Here is a 19539-nt window from a genome sequence, read left to right on the forward strand (position 1 = left end):
ATGTTGGAGGAGGGCTTCAATCAGGTTCAGGGTGCCGATTCGACGACGAATGGCCGAGCTTTGCTAGTAGGGTATATAAAAAGGAAAAGAACCGAGAGCCCAATATGGTGTAGTAAGTCCAGGCAATTTGGTATAGTGAGAAGGAGTAAATTATATACTCACAAACCAGGGTTACCTCCAGGCAACCACTGTATAGGCAGGTGAGGAGATAAACCTGTCCTCACTCAGGATTAAGAAGTCGCTCTCTGTAGACGTGAAGAAAAAAGGGGTATCCCCCTCCACCAAGGGTGGATGTACAATGTAACGTGAAAAGAACAGAGGCGCCAAAAGGATAAAAACACGATTTAAAATATTTAAAATTGCTTAGGAGGCAGTGGTGGACTTACCTCCCTCAAGCAGACACAAGGAAGCTGTGTATTTCAACAAGGTAAATTTAATGGTATACTCCAGGGGTTAAATACAACGCGTTTCGCAGGCTTACACCCGCTTCATCAGGCAGTAAAAAGTAGGAGCACACAGCTGGGAACAAAAAGCGCATGTTGGTGTATGATCGGACAAAACGTGCTCAATCCATAAGTACATTAGTTGTGTGTATATATTATGGTTTAGAAAAATTGGAGTATGCGGGACAAGAAGTGGGGGGTGTTTGTTTCTGCAGGGGCAGTGGGGGAGGGGGTTGGAGTAATGGGCAAGGGAGATACTGGGGTTAACTTGAATAGTGGGAGTGGGAGTGGGAGGTGAAACTGGATAGGTGGGTGTATAACAACACTCAAGTGTTGTAATGATAAGTATAATGGTGGGGCAAGGGTGTGATGGTGTATAGCACGTGAGTGGATGTCTAATGGTGGCCATACATGGCACAACTCCCCCATCCAATCTCACCATCTCCATGCAGCACAAGGTTAAATCAAGTGAATATACTGAAATGATAATTTAGGCAGTTCCCCTATACCACATAGAAACGGCAAGACCGGACGAAAAAACTGCACCACGCACGGCCACCACCAGGGAAGGCAGGTGTGGGGAATCTGCATAGGAGAAGAGGCAGACCTGGTTAACACCAGCAATCAGGATCAATATAATACAAATAACTTACCAGCGTAATGTCAGAGATGCACCTGGCGCCTTTTTGCTTAGGTGCCTCTGACACGCTGTTTAAATAGGCCAGGTCACGCCCCAAGCTGCTTGTTAGCTGGGCGGGCAGTCGTAGTCACGCTGGGAGAGGATGCGATGCGACCCTCCCCGCGCGTCATCAATGTGCACCTCCGTGTTGTGATGGTGGTGGTTATAATGCGTTCCACCCTCTGTAACAGGGTCGGGGATGCATCACTTCCGCCGGAAGTGCTAGGGCGAGCTGGGGCAGTGTGGCTGCGCATGTACATGGCACTCTGCGCCATGTTGTGTGTGGGCAATTGCCAGGAAGATTTTGTGTGTGCTGTGGAGGGGCCAGGGGACGGAGCATTGGGTTTGAAAGTTGTATTTATAGTTGCCCACAGTCAAATAAAGATAAAAATAATAAAGATATTTATTTTGGTGTATGTTATATTAACTTTGGTGATACGGAACGTGTGTATTATTGTAGGTATGTTATTGTTGTGCACTGGTGACCTCCAGTGGACAGTGTTGGTATTGTTTGGTAGAGAAAATTATATTTTCCTCAGAATATAGGCTGAATGTCCAGAACAAAACTGCAAATAACATATGGAAACTTTGAGAGAAATTCACATAACGTGATGCCAGTGACGTAAAAGAACATAATACAAAGGATAAAACGAACCTTAATACATCAATACATTGCAAGGGGGATCTGGTCATAAAGAGAACAAGGAAAAAAGTACATACTGTTTCTGTAGTGGGGGAATTAGCCCCAGTGTTCTATGAAGTTCCCCCATGTATTTGTCCTAAGGGGATCACGTCAAGAAAACATATGTGTATCTATATCATTGAATAGTACAATACGCCATATGAAGAAAACAATTTTTGAAGATAAAATTCATGCTAAAACCAGACATAATAATAAGAAGATTAATATAGTAAAACATTAAAAGAAATGGTTTCCGAAACCATAAGACATGAGATAAAATAAATAAATAAACAAGGATGATAAAAGAGGCGACTAAAAGGGTAATTGTGTTCAGAGATTATCAGTGGATTTTTTCTAATTGTTCATTAAGGCCCTCTGGCACGAGGGTCTTTAGTATTTGTATCCAAAACATTTCCCTCGCCCTCAATTTCTCAAAAGCGTCGTGCTGTTGTTGAGTGATGGATTCAATAAGAGTGATGCGGAAAAGAGTGGGGTCGCTATGGTGATGAGTGCCAAAGTGTTTTGATACGCTATGAAGTGGGAAATTTTTGAGTATGTTTCTTTTATGTTGTCCAATACGGCTGCGTGCTGGTTGGGTGGTCCGACCAACGTACTGAAGGTGACAGGGGCAGGTGATGATGTATATAACATATCTGGAAGTGCAGGTTATGTGGTTTTTGATAGGATATTGTAATTTTGTATTGTTGGATTGAAAGACTGTGGTGGTGTGTAGGAATGGGCAGGCCATGCATCTAGTATTATTGCATGGCGTGCATCCGGGTGTAGATTGGTTATTTGTGTGATTGTCAGATGTGGGTATTCTCAATCGACTGGGCGCCAGAAGATTTTTGAGGTTAGGTGCCCTTCTAAACGTGATGGCGGGAGTGTGCGGGATATTGGTCCGGAGATATGGGTCCTGCAGTAGGATTTCCCATCTATTCTTCAGGATTGAGCGGATCTGTGGATGTAGGGCATTGAATTGTGTGATGAATCGGGGGCAATTATTGGTGGTAATCTGTTCAGAGTCTGGTGGTAGATTAATGGTTTTTGTTTTTTTAGCTTTAAATATGGCGTCTTTGATGAGTTTTTTGGGGTATTTTCGGGCCTGAAATTTATTTGCAAGTATCTCGCATTGTGAGTCGTAATCAATAGTGTCAGTGCAATTTTTGTGAATCCTTCTGAACTGGCTGTACGGTGTATTAATGGTCCAGGGGCGATGGTGAAAACTGTCAAAGTGTATATAGTTATTGGCATCTACCGGTTTGAAATATGTTTTGGTTTTAATAAGATTTGAATCGGCGAATGCCGTACAGTCTGTTGCCTCCCGGGTGCTCGGGTTCGGCATGTAGCGGAAAGAATTGACAGATTACTGAGTGGGGCTGGGGAAGACCCGGCTGTCATGGTACACATTGGCACCAATGACAAAGTTAGTGGGAGATGGAAGGTCCTCAAAAATGATTTTCAGGTACTTGGAGATAAACTTAAAGCAAGGACCTCCAAGGTGGTGTTTTCTGAAATACTGCCAGTGCCACGTGCTACATCTGAGAGACAGAGGGAGCTTAGGGAGTTAAATAAGTGGCTGAGAAATTGGTGTAGGAAGGAGGGGTTTGGGTTCCTGGAGAACTGGGCAGACTTTGCAGTCGGCTACAGGTTCTACAGCAGGGATGGGCTGCACCTTAATGGGGAGGGTGCAGCTGCATTGGGGGAGAAGATAGCTAAACGGTTGGAGGAGATTTTAAACTAGGATCTGGAGGGAGGCGGGAGGATAAAGTCTCAATATGTAGACAAGATGAGGTAAAAAGACAGTGGGAACCTATCATTATGGAGGGTGGAGAGGGGGGTGGGGACAGTGTAAAGATTAAGGAGGTTGGTAAAAATTCAAGTAGCCCATTTCTTGTAAACAAAATTGGTAAATGTGGTGGTAAAAATATAAAGTGCATGGTAACCAATGCTCGGAGCCTTGCAAATAAAATAGACGAACTAGAGTTCATTCTGAATGACAAAGGCTATGACATTGTGGGAATAACCGAGACATGGATGGATGAAAGCCATGACTGGATAGCTAATTTAAAAGGATACAATGTGTTTAGGAGGGATAGAACAGGGAAAAAAGGTGGAGGGGTTTGTCTCTTTGTCAAGAATTCTCTTACAGCTGTCCTCAACGATGAGATGGAGGAAGATTGTGAAGATGTGGAGTCCGTTTGGGTAAATATTCATGGTGGAAATAAAAGTTGCCAATTGCTTATTGGGGTATGCTACAGGCCACCTCTTATTAATGAAGCTGCAGAACTGCGATTACTACAGCAGATTGAAAAAGCTGCAGGTAAAAATGAGGTCATAATTATGGGCGACTTCAACTTTCCAGACATTGACTGGAGTATTGAGGCTACCCATTCTGGTAAAAGCAGCAGATTTCTGGCAGCACTACAGGACAATTACTTGACTCAAATGGTAACTGAACCAACTAGGGGGCATGCGTTACTGGATCTGATCATTTCTAATAGACCAGATAATGTATCAAATGTGCAGGTTCAAGAACATTTGGGAAATAGTGATCACAACATGATAACATTTGATCTGGTGACTGATAGGCCACGGGGCAGCGGGACCACTAAAACTATGAATTTTAGAAACGCAAAGTTCAATCAAATTAGGCAGGCACTAAGTTTGGTGAACTGGGATAATGTACTACAAGGGGAGGACACTGAAGGGAAATGGCAAGCTTTTAAACTTATACTCAATCAATACTGTAGTATGTATATCCCATATGGAAACAAAATGTCTAGGAATAAAAAAGGCCTCTATGGATGAATAGAAAGGTTAAAGATAAAATGAAGAGGAAAAAGAATGCCTATAAGGTCTTAAAACAGGAGGGGACCGAGGCTGCACTAAGCAATTATAAGGAGTGCAATAAAAATTGTAAAAAAGAAATTAGGCAGGCAAAGATTGAAGCTGAAAAACAAATCGCTAAGGATATCAAATCTAACCCAAAAAAGTTTTACAAGTACATTAACTCTAAAAAAAGAAAGGTTGACTGTATAGGACTCCTAAAGGATGAGGATGGGAACTCAATGGTGGATGACCAAGGTAAGGCAGAGTTATTAAATGCTTTCTTTGCTTCTGTCTTCACAAAAGAAAAAGCACTGTTGCAAACTACAGAGGCGGAAGAGTCTCAATCTTCTAACTGTAATATTAAATACTTAACGCAGGAAGAAGTGAAGGCAAGACTAAATAAATTAAAAATAGACAAGGCATCTGGCCCGAATGGCATGCATCCTCGGGTCCTAAGGGAATTAAGTTCAGTTTTAGATAAACCCCTTTATCTTATCTTTTGTGACTCTCTTGCAACTGGCAGAGTCCCAGTGGATTGGCGTACAGCCCACGTTTTCCCATTATTTAAGAAGGGCAAAAAATCTGATCCAGGAAATTATAGACCTGTAAGTTTAACATCAGTTGTATGCAAACTATTTGAGGGGTTACTAAGAGATACTATACATGACTTCATAGTAGAAAATAATCTTATTTCTCAGCATCAACATGGGTTTACTAAAGACAGGTCCTGTTTGACTAACATGCTCAGCTTTTATGAGGTAGTGAATGCTAGCTAATATGGATATTGGGAATGCTGTAGATGTGATATACTTGGACTTTGCAAAGGCCTTCGACACTGTTCCCCACAGAAGTCTGGTGCAAAAGTTGAGGATGCAAGGACTGGGGAAGAGTCTGTGTTCATGGATAGGGAACTGGCTAATGGACAGAAAACAAAGAGTTGTGGTCAATGGATCGTACTCAAAATGGGAGACTGTTAGCAGTGGGGTCCCACAGGGGTCTGTACTGGGTCCAGTGCTCTTCAATTTATTTATTAATGACCTAGTAGATGCAGTAGTGAGCAATGTTGCTATTTTTGCAGATGATACAAAATTGTGCAGAATCATCAACTCTCAGGAAGTGTCATATTGCAACAGGATCTGGATAGGATGGCTATATGGGCACATACATGGCAGATGAAATTCAATGTTGACAAATGTAAGGTCATGCATTTTGGACATACTAATGGTCTAGCACCATACAAAATAAATGGGATACAGTTGGGGACATCAAACTTGGAGAAGGACTTAGGAGTACTCATTGACAACAAGTTAAATAATCGTACTCAATGCCAAGCAGCTGCAGCTAAAGCTAACAAAATTTTGGGATGCATTAAAAGGGAAATAAAAACTCGAGATGCTAGCATAATATTGCCCCTGTTTAACTCTCTAGTAAGGCCACATCTGGAATATGGAATTCAGTTCTGGGCACCACATTACAAAAAAGATATTGCAGTTTTAGAGCAGGTGCAGAGACGAGCTACAAAATTGATGCGTGGAATGGAAGGTCTCACTTATCGAGAAAGGTTAGATAAACTGGGTTTATTTAGTCTAGAGAAAAGACGCCTTAGAGGGGATCTAATTAACATGTATAAATACATCAGAGGGCAATATAATACCTTGGCGGATGAGCTTTTTGTCCCTGGGCCTTCTCAAAGGACTAGAGGACATGATCTGCGCATGGAGGAAAAACGTTTTAGCCATTTATTTAGGAAAGGGTTCTTTACAGTTAGAGTGATTAAGATGTGGAATGCATTGCCACAGGAAGTCGTTATGGCAAACTCTATAGCTGCATTTAAAGGGGGCTTAGATGCTTTCCTTGCGTTGAAAGACATCCATGGCTACAATTACTAGGTAATGCCTAATGATGTTGATCCAGGGATTTTATCTGATTGCCATCTGGAGTCGGGAAGGAATTTTTCCCTTTAGGGGCCAATTGGACCATGCCTTGTAAGGGTTTTTTCGCCTTCCTCTGGATCAACAGGGATATGTGAGGGAGCAGGCTGGTGTTGTACTTTATACTGGTTGAACTCGATGGACGTATGTCTTTTTTCAACCAAAATAACTATGTAACTATGTATGTGATGTCCCACCCGTGCCCATGTCTATCCCAGCAACCACGTGGGACGCATGTGTAAAGATGGAGCCAGCAGTGGACATGGACAGGCAATGTATAGTACACCGGGCACACATTCGACGTTAGGTGGGGCAGCGGCAAGCCGGCGAGGCGATCGGATGCGGCGTCACAAGGCCGATTCCTGATCAACATGAAATTGATCAGGAATCGGTCTGCGGTGTATGTGCAGCTGACAGATCTCTCTCTGATCAGATTCGATTAGAGAGAAATTTGTCTCTTGGTCGAAACTGCCCATCATCGCTAGATATATGGATAATTTATAACTGTAAATTTTGGCAATAAAATAGTTGGCGTTGGGGGCAACCCGCAATGCAAATAAGGCTATAATTACCGTGTGCTTTGTGCCTGCTATTTATAGCCCAGTGTTCTCCCCAGGTTCTTTTAGCTGGGCGCTCCACCCGGCTAGTTTTGATGAGCACCCGGCTGTCAACGGCTCACCTTCTCCTATGCTATAAGCAGAATTGCGCACAGAAGCTCCAGCCCTGCATTTTCTCATATTGCTACTTTTTCATGCCACCCGGCTGTAAAAAAAATTCTGGGGAGAACTCTGCCACAATGTGCATTGCGGCTGCCCGCTATTTGATTGGGCAAGTCTGGCGCCCAAATTTACAGTTATGGCCAAGTTTTTCACGGGTGACTGTAGCGAATACCAAAATGTAACAGCTCATATCGCACCCAAATTTACGTGAGCCGCGTTGACAACATGCATGATGCACTGCGCAATAATACTGCTGGTGAACGCACTGCTCGTACAACCGTATGCAGCCAGCCATTATATGCATATCAGTTCTCAACCCACAGGAAATATAAACTGATATACACTGATAAAAAAAGGAAATCCTGAGAATCTCCCAGGAGGAGATGTACAAGACTAAAACCTGTCAGAGCCGACAGATGAATGGTACCCATTAAAGGTGCCATTTTTGGTATACCATCATTTGAATGATCAGATCATTGTATGAAAGCAGAAAAGCCGACAGGCTCAATCAATTGATCCTGAAAGATCTCACTATCAATTTGTCTCCTTTAAAGAGAACCCGAGGTGTGTTTAAAGAATGTTATCTGCATACAGAGGCTGGATCTGCCTATACAGCCCAGCCTCTGTTGCTATCCCAAACCCCACTAAGGTCCCCCTGCACTCTGCAATCCCTCATAAATCACAGCCGTGCTGTGAGGCTGTGTTTACATCTGTAGTGTCAGTCTCAGCTGCTCCCCCGCCTCCTGCATAGCTCCGGTCCCCGCCCCCGTCCCTTCCCTCTAATCAGCAGGGAGGGAAGGGATGCAGGCGGGGACTGGAGTTCTGCAGGAGAGCAGCAGAGACTGACACTATAGAGATAAACACAGCCAGCTCTGACAAGCTGTTTGTCAGCAGCGTGGCTGTGATTTATGAGGGATTGCAGAGTGCAGGGGGACCTTAGAGGGGTTTTGATAGCAACAGAGGCTGGGCTTTATAGGCAGATCCAGCCTCTGTATGCAGATAATATTCTTCAAACCCACCTCGGGTTCTCTTTAATAACTGGTCAGTTGGCATGGTGGATTTTTTACTTGCATATGATCATAACTGGCCATGATATTTTGGATAATTTGGATCGGTTAAAGTGAACCCAAGATGAAGATAAGCTGATGAGATAAACAATTGTATTTATCCTCCAACTCCTAAAAATGACATTTTTATAAATATCCCATGATTACATTTAAGCATTTACAAAGTAGATTGAATTATTGACTCTGCTCAATGGCAGTCTATTAAGTGTATCGGAGTTAAAATACATAAACTATTGACGTTTTTCTTTATCCCCTGCCCTCAGAAGTTGTACTTTGCCAGGAAAACTTTTGTGACTGTAAATTGCTTATCAGTGATGTTTACTATAGACAGAAGCTGACACTTGCATGCCTGAAAATTAACTCTTTCAGGCAGCAAAATAAAAAAAGAAAAACAGCCTGGCTATTAATATGTTTTGCAAGGTACATACACATGTTTAACTTATGTCACATGTTGCCTGGGGTACACTTTAATGTTGTCAACTGATGAAAAACGTGACTGATGAAAAACATTATGTTGGTGTAACGATCGGTGTAACACAGAGAGGGTCTGATTACCGGTGATCTGCAGTATCACCGAGAATGCAGAATATACCCGATTATTGATGATCTGCAGTATCACCGATAATCAGATATATCTACTAACCTCTGGACACCTGAGAGATGAGAGTGTTTGGTGCAACAGTACAGTGTGAGCTCCGTGATCATCAACACCTACGAAACTGTCTAATAAACACAGATACTGACAAGGTCTGAGTGCTACCACGTAGTGATCGCAACGCCAGACACCAGATGAATGACCAGCACCCAGTATATATACACTGGCGCTCTCCATCGCCACCCCTAAGTGCTGGACCAATGAAAGCTGCAGCAAATGTCAGCTGACCGGCAGTCCCAGCCACACCAGTCATGTGTTGTAATGTTTCTGCTGTGTTGGATGCGGAATCCGCCGCACCGCTGTCTGAGTGTGCGGCGTTTACTCCGCATTCCGCCTTACTTAGAGGAGCAGGCCTATGCGAGCAACTTGCCGCATTGGACGCGGAATCCGCCGCCCCGTTGTTTGAGCATGCGGCGGTTTCTCTGCGCTCCGACTGCGCGCCAGCTGCCATGTTGAACGCGGAGTCAGCCGCCTCACCTTGAGTATTGGCGGCGGCTTTTCCGCGTTTTCTCACAGTTGGACCTGTGTATATGTATGTGTACCCATGTAGGATTTACATTTTACAGTTTTATGCACTAGTGGTCATATTAAAAGAGAATCTGTCATTTAAATCTTTCACAAAGCAAGCAATCAGGATGGCAACTAAAAAAAGCAAAAGTCTTGGGTGCTTAGAGGGAACCTAAAGGATATGGATTTTTCTTTTTAAAATAATACCAGTTTCCTGACTCTCCTGCTGATCCTGTGTCTCTAATACTTTTAGCCACAGCCCCTGAACAAGCATGCAGCAGATCAGGTGCTCTGACAGAAGTCAGACTGGATTAGCTGCATGCTTGTTTCAGGTGTGTGATTCAGCCACTGCTGCAGCTAAAGAGATCAGCAGGACTGCCAGGCAACTGGTATTGTTTATAAGGAAATGTCCATATCCCTCTCAGTTAAGGTTCCCTTTAGTTTCTAGCTGATGTATGACTGGTAGAGATAGACTGACTAATACTTGTCTCAGACATAAGTAAATGCACTTCAAGTGTATGCTGAGATGTACAAATATTCTATAGAATAAAATGAAATCAGTCAGTACATTAACTGTCATTTTTAAAGAGGAACTATAATGACATATGGTAGGATGCAATAAATTATTCAAGATATCCTATTTTATGGTAGTTTTCCTGGTTTCAGCATCAAAAACTCTTCCTATATCTACATATTGCAGTATATTGGTATGTAGCTCCACCCTTCCCAGTGATGTCACTGCCTACACTATTTTGCTGTGCTGAATTCTGTCCCTCCCCACCCTGAAAGAATTCTAGGAGACCGGAGATCTATTCTACTGGCTTTAGAACTCTAAGTGAACAGAATCACCTGATAGGACTGAAGATATTATCACATGTGATACATTTTAGAGTATACATCAGGGAGAGGAACTATTTTACAATGGGCAAACACTGAAGCCATAATTTATAAATGGCTATTGTAAAGAAATAAGCAATTGTTTTCATTATTTCATTGTGTTCCTTTGATTGCAGCATCCAGTACATCAGATACACCGTGTGCAGGCTGAGGCTGGTTTTACATGTGGGCATCGTGTTGCGGTGAGATGCTTCATATGACCCTCGGCAGAGTGCGCGGTCAGGGTCATATGTATTGCTCCACCCTCTCCCCGCCCTTTGGCGCCCATCGCGACATAGTGACATACTCTCTGCTGGACAGGAAGTGCGTCACTGATTCCCGAGTCACCCTGTCGTACTCACGTTGTTACGCGCATGCACGCCGCCACCACCAACAAATATCCCTGCATCATTGACTTCCATGCATACCAGAAATGTGTGCTGGGCCCCATTGCCTTTAACCACTTTAGCATTTAGGATGTAGCTCCTATGTCCAAATATACATGCTGGACGTAGGAGCTACGTACATGAAAAAACGGAGCAGCCGGGGGTTCAAAGGGCCGCAACCGCCGGGGTGCGCAGGGCTGCCCCATTCATTGATCTAAGTCCCATTAGAACAATCGCTGGCTTCTGTGGAGAAGCTGCAATCGTTCTGTCACACACTTGCGGTTCGAGTCCACAAGTGTCCGGGAGTCCGGGGGCCGCAAAGAGACTGTACGGGTCTCTGCGGTGGCCACAAGTTGCCACCAGTTGCAGATCCGGAATGTATCAGTTCCGGCTACAGTAAAGTAGCCGGAACTAGATACATTGCAGTGCCAGAAAGGCACCGCAAGCATGGGGGATACCGGCGTGTAGCAGTTGGCTGGATAGTGTAATGGTTAAGAGCTCTGCATCTGACACAGGAGACCAGGGTTCGAATCTCGGCTCTGCCTGTTCAGTAAGCCAGCACTAATTCAGTAGGAGACCTTTGGCAAGTCTCCCTTACACTGCTACTGCCAATAGAGCGCGCCCTAGTGGCTGCTGCTCTGCTCTGGCGCTTTGAGTCCGCAAGGAGAAAAACGCAATATAAATGTTATTTGTCTTGTCTTGTCTAGTCCGGGCCCCCCAAGTGGCATAGGTCCAGTACTGGAAGCATCCGGTCCTATTGCCAGTGTGATGAGAAACATCCGTTTCTCATTACACAGCATGGCCGCATGTTCGCAGTGCAGTTTCTAGGCTAAAATGCACCCAGGGCGAGGGTGTAAAAATTGCGCCCCCCCCCCCTAGGTTAGATAGGTAGGTGCCTCTCAGTATAGGTTAGATTAGGTAGGTGCCCCCTAGTATAGGCTAGATTAGACAGGTGCCCCCCAGAATAGGTTAGATTAGGTAGCTGCCCCCCCAGTATAGGTTAGATAAGGTAGCTGCCCCCCCAGTATAGGTTAGGTAGGTGCCCCCCAGTATAGGTTAGGTAGGTTCCCCCCAGTATAGGTTAGATAGGTAGCTGCCCCCCAGTATAGGTTAGATTAGGTAGCTGCCCCCCAGTGTAGGTTAGATAGGTAGCTGCCCCCCCAGAGTTGGTTATATTAGGTAGCTGCCCCCCAGTGTAGGTTAGATAGGTAGCTGCCCCCCAGTGTAGGTTAGATAGGTAGCTGCCCCCCAGCGTAGGTTAGATTAGGTAGGTGCCCCCCAGTGTAGGTTAGATAGGTAGCTGCCCCCCAGCGTAGGTTAGATTAGGTAGCTGCCCCCAGTATAGGTTAGATAGGTAGCTGCCCCCCAGCGTAGGTTAGATTAGGTAGCTGCCCCCAGTATAGGTTAGATAGGTAGCTGCCCCCCAGTGTAGGTTAGATTAGGTAGGTGCCCCCCAGTGTAGGTTAGATAGGTAGGTGCCCCCCAGCGTAGGTTAGATTAGGTAGGTGCCCCCCAGTATAGGTTAGATAGGTAGCTGCCCCCCAGTGTAGGTTAGATTAGGTAGCTGCCCCCAGTATAGGTTAGATAGGTAGCTGCCCCCCAGCGTAGGTTAGATTAGGTAGCTGCCCCCAGTATAGGTTAGATAGGTAGCTGCCCCCCAGTGTAGGTTAGATTAGGTAGGTGCCCCCAGAATAGGTTAGATAGGTAGGTGCCCCCCAGCGTAGGTTAGATTAGGTAGGTGCCCCCCAGTATAGGTTAGATAGGTAGCTGCCCCCCAGTGTAGGTTAGATTAGGTAGGTGCCCCCCCCAGTATAGGTTAGATAGGTAGGTGCCCCCCAGCGTAGGTTAGATTAGCAGCTGCCCCCCAGCGTAGGTTAGATTAGGTAGGTGCCCCCAGAATAGGTTAGATAGGTAGATGCCCCCAATAATGGAGGGGGGAGCCGCGGGGAGGGCAGCCCGACCTCTCCCTCCCTCTCCTCTCCCGGGCGCCCTCCGTGCTCCCCCCTCAGATGCAGAGTCCGTGAGCAGCAGGGAAGCGCTGTTTACAACTCACCGGCTGCCTGGCTCCAAGCGCTGCTCTCTCGCCGCTGGTCTCCTCTCTCTGTATACATACTGATACACGCTGCTTCCGGCTACAGGAAGCAGCGTGTATCAGTACGTATACAGAGAGAGAGAGGAGACCAGCGGCGAGAGAGCAGCGCTTGGAGCCAGGCAGCCGGTGAGTTGTAAACAGCGCTTCCCTGCTGCTCACGGACTCTGCATCTGAGGGGGGAGCACGGAGGGCGCCCGGGAGAGGAGAGGGAGGGAGAGGTCGGGCTGCCCTCCCCTCGGCTCCGGCTCCCCCCTCCATAATAGCGCCCCCCTCCCAACAGCGCCCCGGGCGGCGGCACGCTCCGCACGGGGCAAGAAACGGGGCTGCATGTTCGGGTCAGGATCCGGCCCGGGTGCGTGGGCCAGATGATCCGGACCAAAAAATAGCGCATGTTGGAAAAGTGTCCGGAGTCCGGATCCGACCCGGCTCCGTTCTGTACGGAACGGACACGTGTGAACGTCCGCATAGACTTTGCATTCCTATGCGGAACGTACGTTCCGTTTGTACAGTATACGGTCCGGATCTGATCAGGCGAATCCGGACAGCGAACGCTAATGTGAACCAGGCCTTACAGGGAGCCAAAAGAAAAAAAAAATTTGACTGTGGCCATCTTGTGGCCAAATAGTAAAACTATGTCTAAATATATATTTTTTTAAATGAATAGACATTTTTACATTTAAAATTAACGGTTTACCTCCCACAGACCCACAAATACTCAAAGAAAATTTTTAATTAAAAAAAAAAATTACAATAAAAAAAAACATAAAATAGTTACCTAAGGGTCTGAGCTTTTTTAATATGCATGTCAAGAGGTTATATTGCTAATATTTTTTTACATTATAAATGTAAATCGTGATGGACGCAAAACTGAAAAAAATGCATCTTTATTTCCAAATAAAATATTGGCGCCATACATTGTGATAGGGACATCATTTAAATGGTGTAATAACTGGGACAAATGGGCAAATTAAATACGTGGGTTTTAATTATGGTAGCATGTATTATTTTAACCATTTCAGCCTTCAGTCGTTTTCACTTTATGCATTCGAGCAATGTTCACCTCCCATTCATTAGCCTAAAACTTTATCACTACTTATCACAATGAACTGATCTATATCTTGTTTTTTCCACCACCAATTAGGCTTTCTTTGAGTGGTACATTTTGCTAAGAGCCACTTTACTGTAAATGCATTTTAAAAGGAAGAATAAGAAAAAAATGGAAAAAATTCATTATTTCTCAGTTTTCAGCCATTATAGTTTTAAAATAATACATGCCTCCATAATTAAAACTCACATATTGTATTTGCCCATATGTCCCGGTTATTACACCGTTTAAATTATGTCCCTATCACAATGTATGGCGACAATATTTTATTTGGAAATAAAGGTGCATTTTTTTCTGTTTTGCATCCATCACTATATATATAAAAAAAATAAATAGAAATATTTCATCTGTACATTGATATTTAAAAAGTTTAACCCTTAGGTAAATATTTACATTTTTTTTGTTTTTTTATTGTAATGTTTTTTTTAATTTTACATTTTATTTGGGTATTTTGGGGAGGGTGGGATGTAAACAGTAATTTTTTTCTATAAATATGTGTCGATTTTATTTTTTTTACATTTAGTTGTAGTTTCACTTTTTGGCCACAAGATGTCAGCCATGAGTTTGTTTACATGACGTCACTCTAAGCGTAACATATATGCTTAGAGGGACGCATGGGGACGCAAGAGCCAGAAAAAGCAAAGAGAGAAGCTGTCGCTTTTTCTGCGGGGGAGAGGAATCAGTGATCGGGCACCATAGCCCGATTCATTGATTCCTGGGCTACACACGTGATCAGCCGTGGGAGCGCGCAGACGCGCACATGGCCTCCTGGACGTAGCTAGTACGTCCAGGAGGCGAAAGTGGTTAAAGCTATAATGGCCGAAAACTGACAAATAATGATTTTTTTCAATTTTTTTCTTAATATTCCCGTTAAATGCATTTAGAATAAAATAGTTCTTAGCAAAATGTACCACCCAAAGAAAGCCTAATTGGTGGCGGAAAAAAACAAGATATGGATCAATTCATTGTGATTAGTAGTGATAAAGTTATTGGTGATTGAATGGGAGGTGAAAATTGCTCGGATGCATAAGGAGAAAAAACACTGAGGGCCCTTTTCCACTAGCAGTCGCTAGCGTTCACGCTGAACGCTAGCGATTGCTGAATCGAAAAGCTAAAAAATTACCGGCGATTTCCCGACGTTTGCGGCCGCGATTTTGCTATGCTATGCACTGCATAGCAAAATCGCGGCAAATATCGCTCCGCCGCACGTTCGCGTTCTTGTAAAAAACGAATCGCGGTAGTGGAAATGACCTACCCCGATTCCTATGTTAAAAAGCAAACCGTAACGATTGTAAAATCGATAGCGGTTTGCGACTTTCCGATTCAGCCAGCGCAAACGCGCTAGTGGAAAAGGGCCCTAAAGGCTGAAGTGGTTAATTGTTGTTGTGGCAAAATGGTGACACAATGTAAACATGCAAGGCAAGTGTAAAAGGGGCCTGAGGGAGAGGGAGGGAGAGAGAGAGAGAGAGAGAGAGAGAGAGAGAGAGAGAGAGAGAGAGAGAGAGAGAGAGAGAGAGGATATCTAAGGGGTATTGGGAATATTGACATACCTCAACTTTTTGAAAAGTTTGCTTTCTTAAAACAGAAAGAATTTGCGATAATTCAGGTTGGAGTGAGCTTGAGATGTCTCCCAGAGCATCACTGCTGAATATATGCAAATTAACCATTGTCGTCCTTAGAAGCTAAACACACCTCCAGATCCGCTGGAATGCAATGATGTGTCAGCTTGTTAATTTGTACAGAGCCACAATAATCCAACATGCATACAGACTGTTTCGTATTGGTTAATCCTCATCAGTGCATGGCATGGATTAATTTGGCTCTATGGAGTAGGACTTGAAACACCGAGAGGTACAGACTAACCAGCAAGCTCATGGTGACCCAGAACTCATTCATTTTTGGGTCAAAGTGTTCACTTCCTGACTGACATCAGGAAGTGAAAATCGTAATCGCTCAGCAAAATCGCTTTAGAAAAGCGCTTACAAAAGTGCTTTTCTAAGCGCAATGCGCAGAGAAAAGCGCTTTTAAAAAAAGCTCACAAAATCGCTCAGCGATGATTTATTTTTGATAGGCTGGTCACTCTGATACTGTTGATACAAACCTTTGACCAGTTTTTGGACTTGCGTTTGCTGGAACCGTGTTATCAGCTACTGGCAGCAGAGCAGGTATTTGGACAGAATCCTAGAAAGAAACAGAAGGGACACAGATTAGTATGGATATGTATGGTACAGAAATGGAATAACTCTCGTGTGTTCAGATAATACTGCTTTTATTAAAAGGCACCTTTAGAGCCCTTTCACACCGAGGCGGTGCAGTATTTTTACCGCCATGCAACCACCGGCGTGCAATAAAAGTCTATGGAGACTTTCATACTGCTGTGTTACAGCGCAACGTGATGGAAGTGACCTTTCGCGGCATCCCCGACGCAGGTCCAGAACTACATTACTGCACAGATTCTGCCGTGAGCTGCGGCGAGGTGCGTCAGACCGGAAGTCATGTTAGTGTATGGCGACACGTAGATTTCAAAAACAACACAATACGCTTCCGTGCACGTCCACATACCCGAAGCAGGAAGTGACAACAAGCACGCGACATGCACGTGTCACTTCCTCCTTGGCCAACAGCCAGACAGGGAACACCGCGCAACACCAGCGTCACCAGGGAACACCAGCGTCAGCGATGCAGTGCGTCACGCCCGATGCATCGCATTGTCAAAAACAAGCCTTCAGGGAACACTGACAAATTCAAATTTCACTCGGAAATTGTAAACTGCAGCCATTCTTAAGGTGCGTACACACATGCGACTATAGTCGTTTGTAACGATCGTTCCCCGATCTTTACCAACGACGATCGTTACAAAAAACGAACCACCGACTATTAAGGCAAACGACGAACGAGCCAAATCGCTACAAAAGAAAGTTCTGTCTCGGCGGATTTAAACCAACGACGATCGTTTGCAAAAGTAGTACATCGTTGGAAACGATCGTTCGTACTAGGCTTGACATGCGCATTTCACTATTTCTCCATGGAACTTCTCATTTTTATGCGCAGGCGCAATAGTTGCTTTCTGTGATGTAACGTTCGTTCTAACGATCAGATCGTTACACACATTTTAAAACTACCTTTACTTAGGTCGTTCTTTCATCAATTAAAAGTTCGTTCGTCGTTCTTAACGAACGATCGTTGTCGCATGTGTGTACGTAGCATTACACTGTTAATGGCAGGGTTCCCAAACTTTGCACAGTTGGTCACTGGGTGACCAGGATTAATATTCAAAAAAGTGGGTGGAGCCTACAAAAGCCAATCAAAATTCACCTATTAATTTTCAAGGGGAATATTTCATTGCTGCCATTCTTGCACTGTTGATGGCACAAGCCCTAAACCTGCTACAGTTGGTCACTGGGTGACTGGGGTTACATATTCATAAAAGAGGGTGGAGCCTATAAAAGCCAATCCAAATTCATTGATTACTTTTCAAGTGGAATATTCAATTGCTGCCATTCTTGCACAAGCCTGGTACAGTTAGTCATCAGGTGACTGGGGTTCAAGTTCAGAAAAGAGGGTGGAGTCACAAACAGCCAATCAGATTTGTTTCATTTCAAAGCAAATTATTGATGCCAAAGACCGCATAGCTCACAAACTAGGTCATTGAGTAATTGTGTGTTAGAAAATGTTAGGGTTAGAAAAGTGGGCGGAGCCAAAACTAGCCAAATACATAACCGGGAAACGCCGGGTCATCAGCTAGTGAATGTATTCATTTCCGGGTTAAAAGAGCAAAAGTTATTTTATCGCAGGGAAAAACTCTTCAAAAATCACAGTATAAATCAGTCAGCGCTTGCGATAGCGCTGGCGATCTGTAATGTGAGCAAAGCCTAAGGGATTGTTCACAGTAAGGGCTTGATTCACTAAACTGTGATACAACTCATATAACAGCACCGCTAGAGTTTTCGCACGCAATTTCACGTTTTGTGCGCATTTTCGCGGTTTCACATGCAATCGCAAATTTTTGCGCGCAGTCTCAAATTTGCACCCGAGTAGAATTAAAAAAACGCGCGTGAAATTGCAAAATTGCGCAAAAAAACGCAAGCGCGGCCATGATATGAGTTATTACGGTTTAGTGAATCAAGCCCTAAGGGTGCTTTCGGGATTTTTTAAGGACTGGCGATTTAGAAGATCACCCTGAAAGCGCTTGTGCAATGATTCCCTATGAGAGTGTTCTCATCTGAGCCATTCCATTACGATCTGCTCATCAAAGCGCTGCATTTTTGGTGCGATTTGCCTAAAATGGCAGGTATAGGGAAATCGCAAAATACTTAACAAAACGCTTGGTATAGCGATTTCCTGAGCGCTTTTAAGAATAAATACATTGTATTTATTATTTTCCGGGTCAAAGAGTTCACTTCCTGACTAACGTCAGGAAGTGAAAAAAAACAGAATGGCTCTGCAAAAGCGCTTAGAAAAGCGCTTTACAAAAGATCGCAACGTGCAGTTAAGCGCTGGAAGACGCTTAAAAAAAAATCACACAAAATCGCAAAACGCTGGTGTCAGCGATGGCGATCTTAGATGTGAACAAGGACTAAAAGTCTAATTAGTGTGCTTATCTTAAAGAAAACCTGTACTGAAAAAAAGTTCCCCTGGGGGGTACTCACCTCGGTAGGGGGAAGCCTCTCGACCCTGTCGAGGCTTCCCCCGTCCTCCTGTGTCCCACGGCGGTCTCGCTGCAGCCTCCGGAACGCACAGGCGACAAATACGACAGCCTGTGCAATATTTACCTTTCCAGGCTCCAGCGGGTGGCGCTGTTGCGGCTCTTCTGATGGAGATAGGCGAAAATAGCTGATCTTCATTGGGTCTGCTCTACTACACAGGCGCAGAAGACTTGTGCCTGCGCAGTAGAGTGGCCCGACGGAGATCGGCTATTTCCGCCTATCTCCGTGGGAAGAGCGGATACTGCGCCTGCGCTGGAGCCAAAAGGTAAATATTTACATCGCCGCCGCTCCGGGAGGATTTTCTCCGCCGCTGTGGGACCGAGGAGGACGGGGGAAGCCTCAATAGGATCCGGAGGCTTCCCCCACCCGAGGTGAGTACCCCCCAGGGGAGTACCCCCCAGGGGAGTGCACACTGCAAATCCGTAATCCGATTAGGATCAGGGATGGTCGTAGTCAGCCAACTTCACTACGCTGGAAATACGCGTACTAGTTTTACGCAATTACGCTTCGCCAAACTACGGCTTCAAAAACAAATATTCGCTTCGTATGCATTTCGTAGAATACGCGTTAAAATACGCAATTACGCGTAGTGCGAAGCGTAGTGTATGCGGATACTTATGCCAGTATGCAGAAAATTGTACGCATTAATTTCATTATAAATGCATATACTGGGAACCCTTCTATGCGTACATTCCCCTTTCCAATGCGTAAATTTGTATGCATACAATCGCATGCGGAAAATTAGACGCGAGTAACGCATTCCTAGTTCACTACGCAATACACATGTTAACTACGCATAGTGGGCGTAAGCTACGCGTAGCGGTACTTCGCTACGCGTAAATTCGTAAGCGTAGGTTTG

The 19539-nt window shown here is 44.6% G+C and overlaps 1 protein-coding gene across 6 annotated transcripts in view; it reads right to left on the reverse strand.

Annotated features, from left to right (window-relative positions):
* LOC137538661 (b(0,+)-type amino acid transporter 1-like) overlaps positions 1-19539 on the reverse strand; it is a 154743-nt gene that overhangs the window by 70591 nt on the left and 64613 nt on the right. For all 6 annotated transcript variants that reach the window (XM_068260944.1, XM_068260939.1, XM_068260943.1 and 3 more), the window contains exon 2: positions 16076-16155. The gene's annotated coding sequence lies outside the window, so the exon portion shown is untranslated. The remainder of the gene's footprint in view (positions 1-16075; positions 16156-19539) is intronic.

The sequence above is a fragment of the Hyperolius riggenbachi genome, chromosome 11 (genome assembly GCF_040937935.1).
Source record: "Hyperolius riggenbachi isolate aHypRig1 chromosome 11, aHypRig1.pri, whole genome shotgun sequence".
NCBI lineage: Eukaryota > Metazoa > Chordata > Amphibia > Anura > Hyperoliidae > Hyperolius > Hyperolius riggenbachi.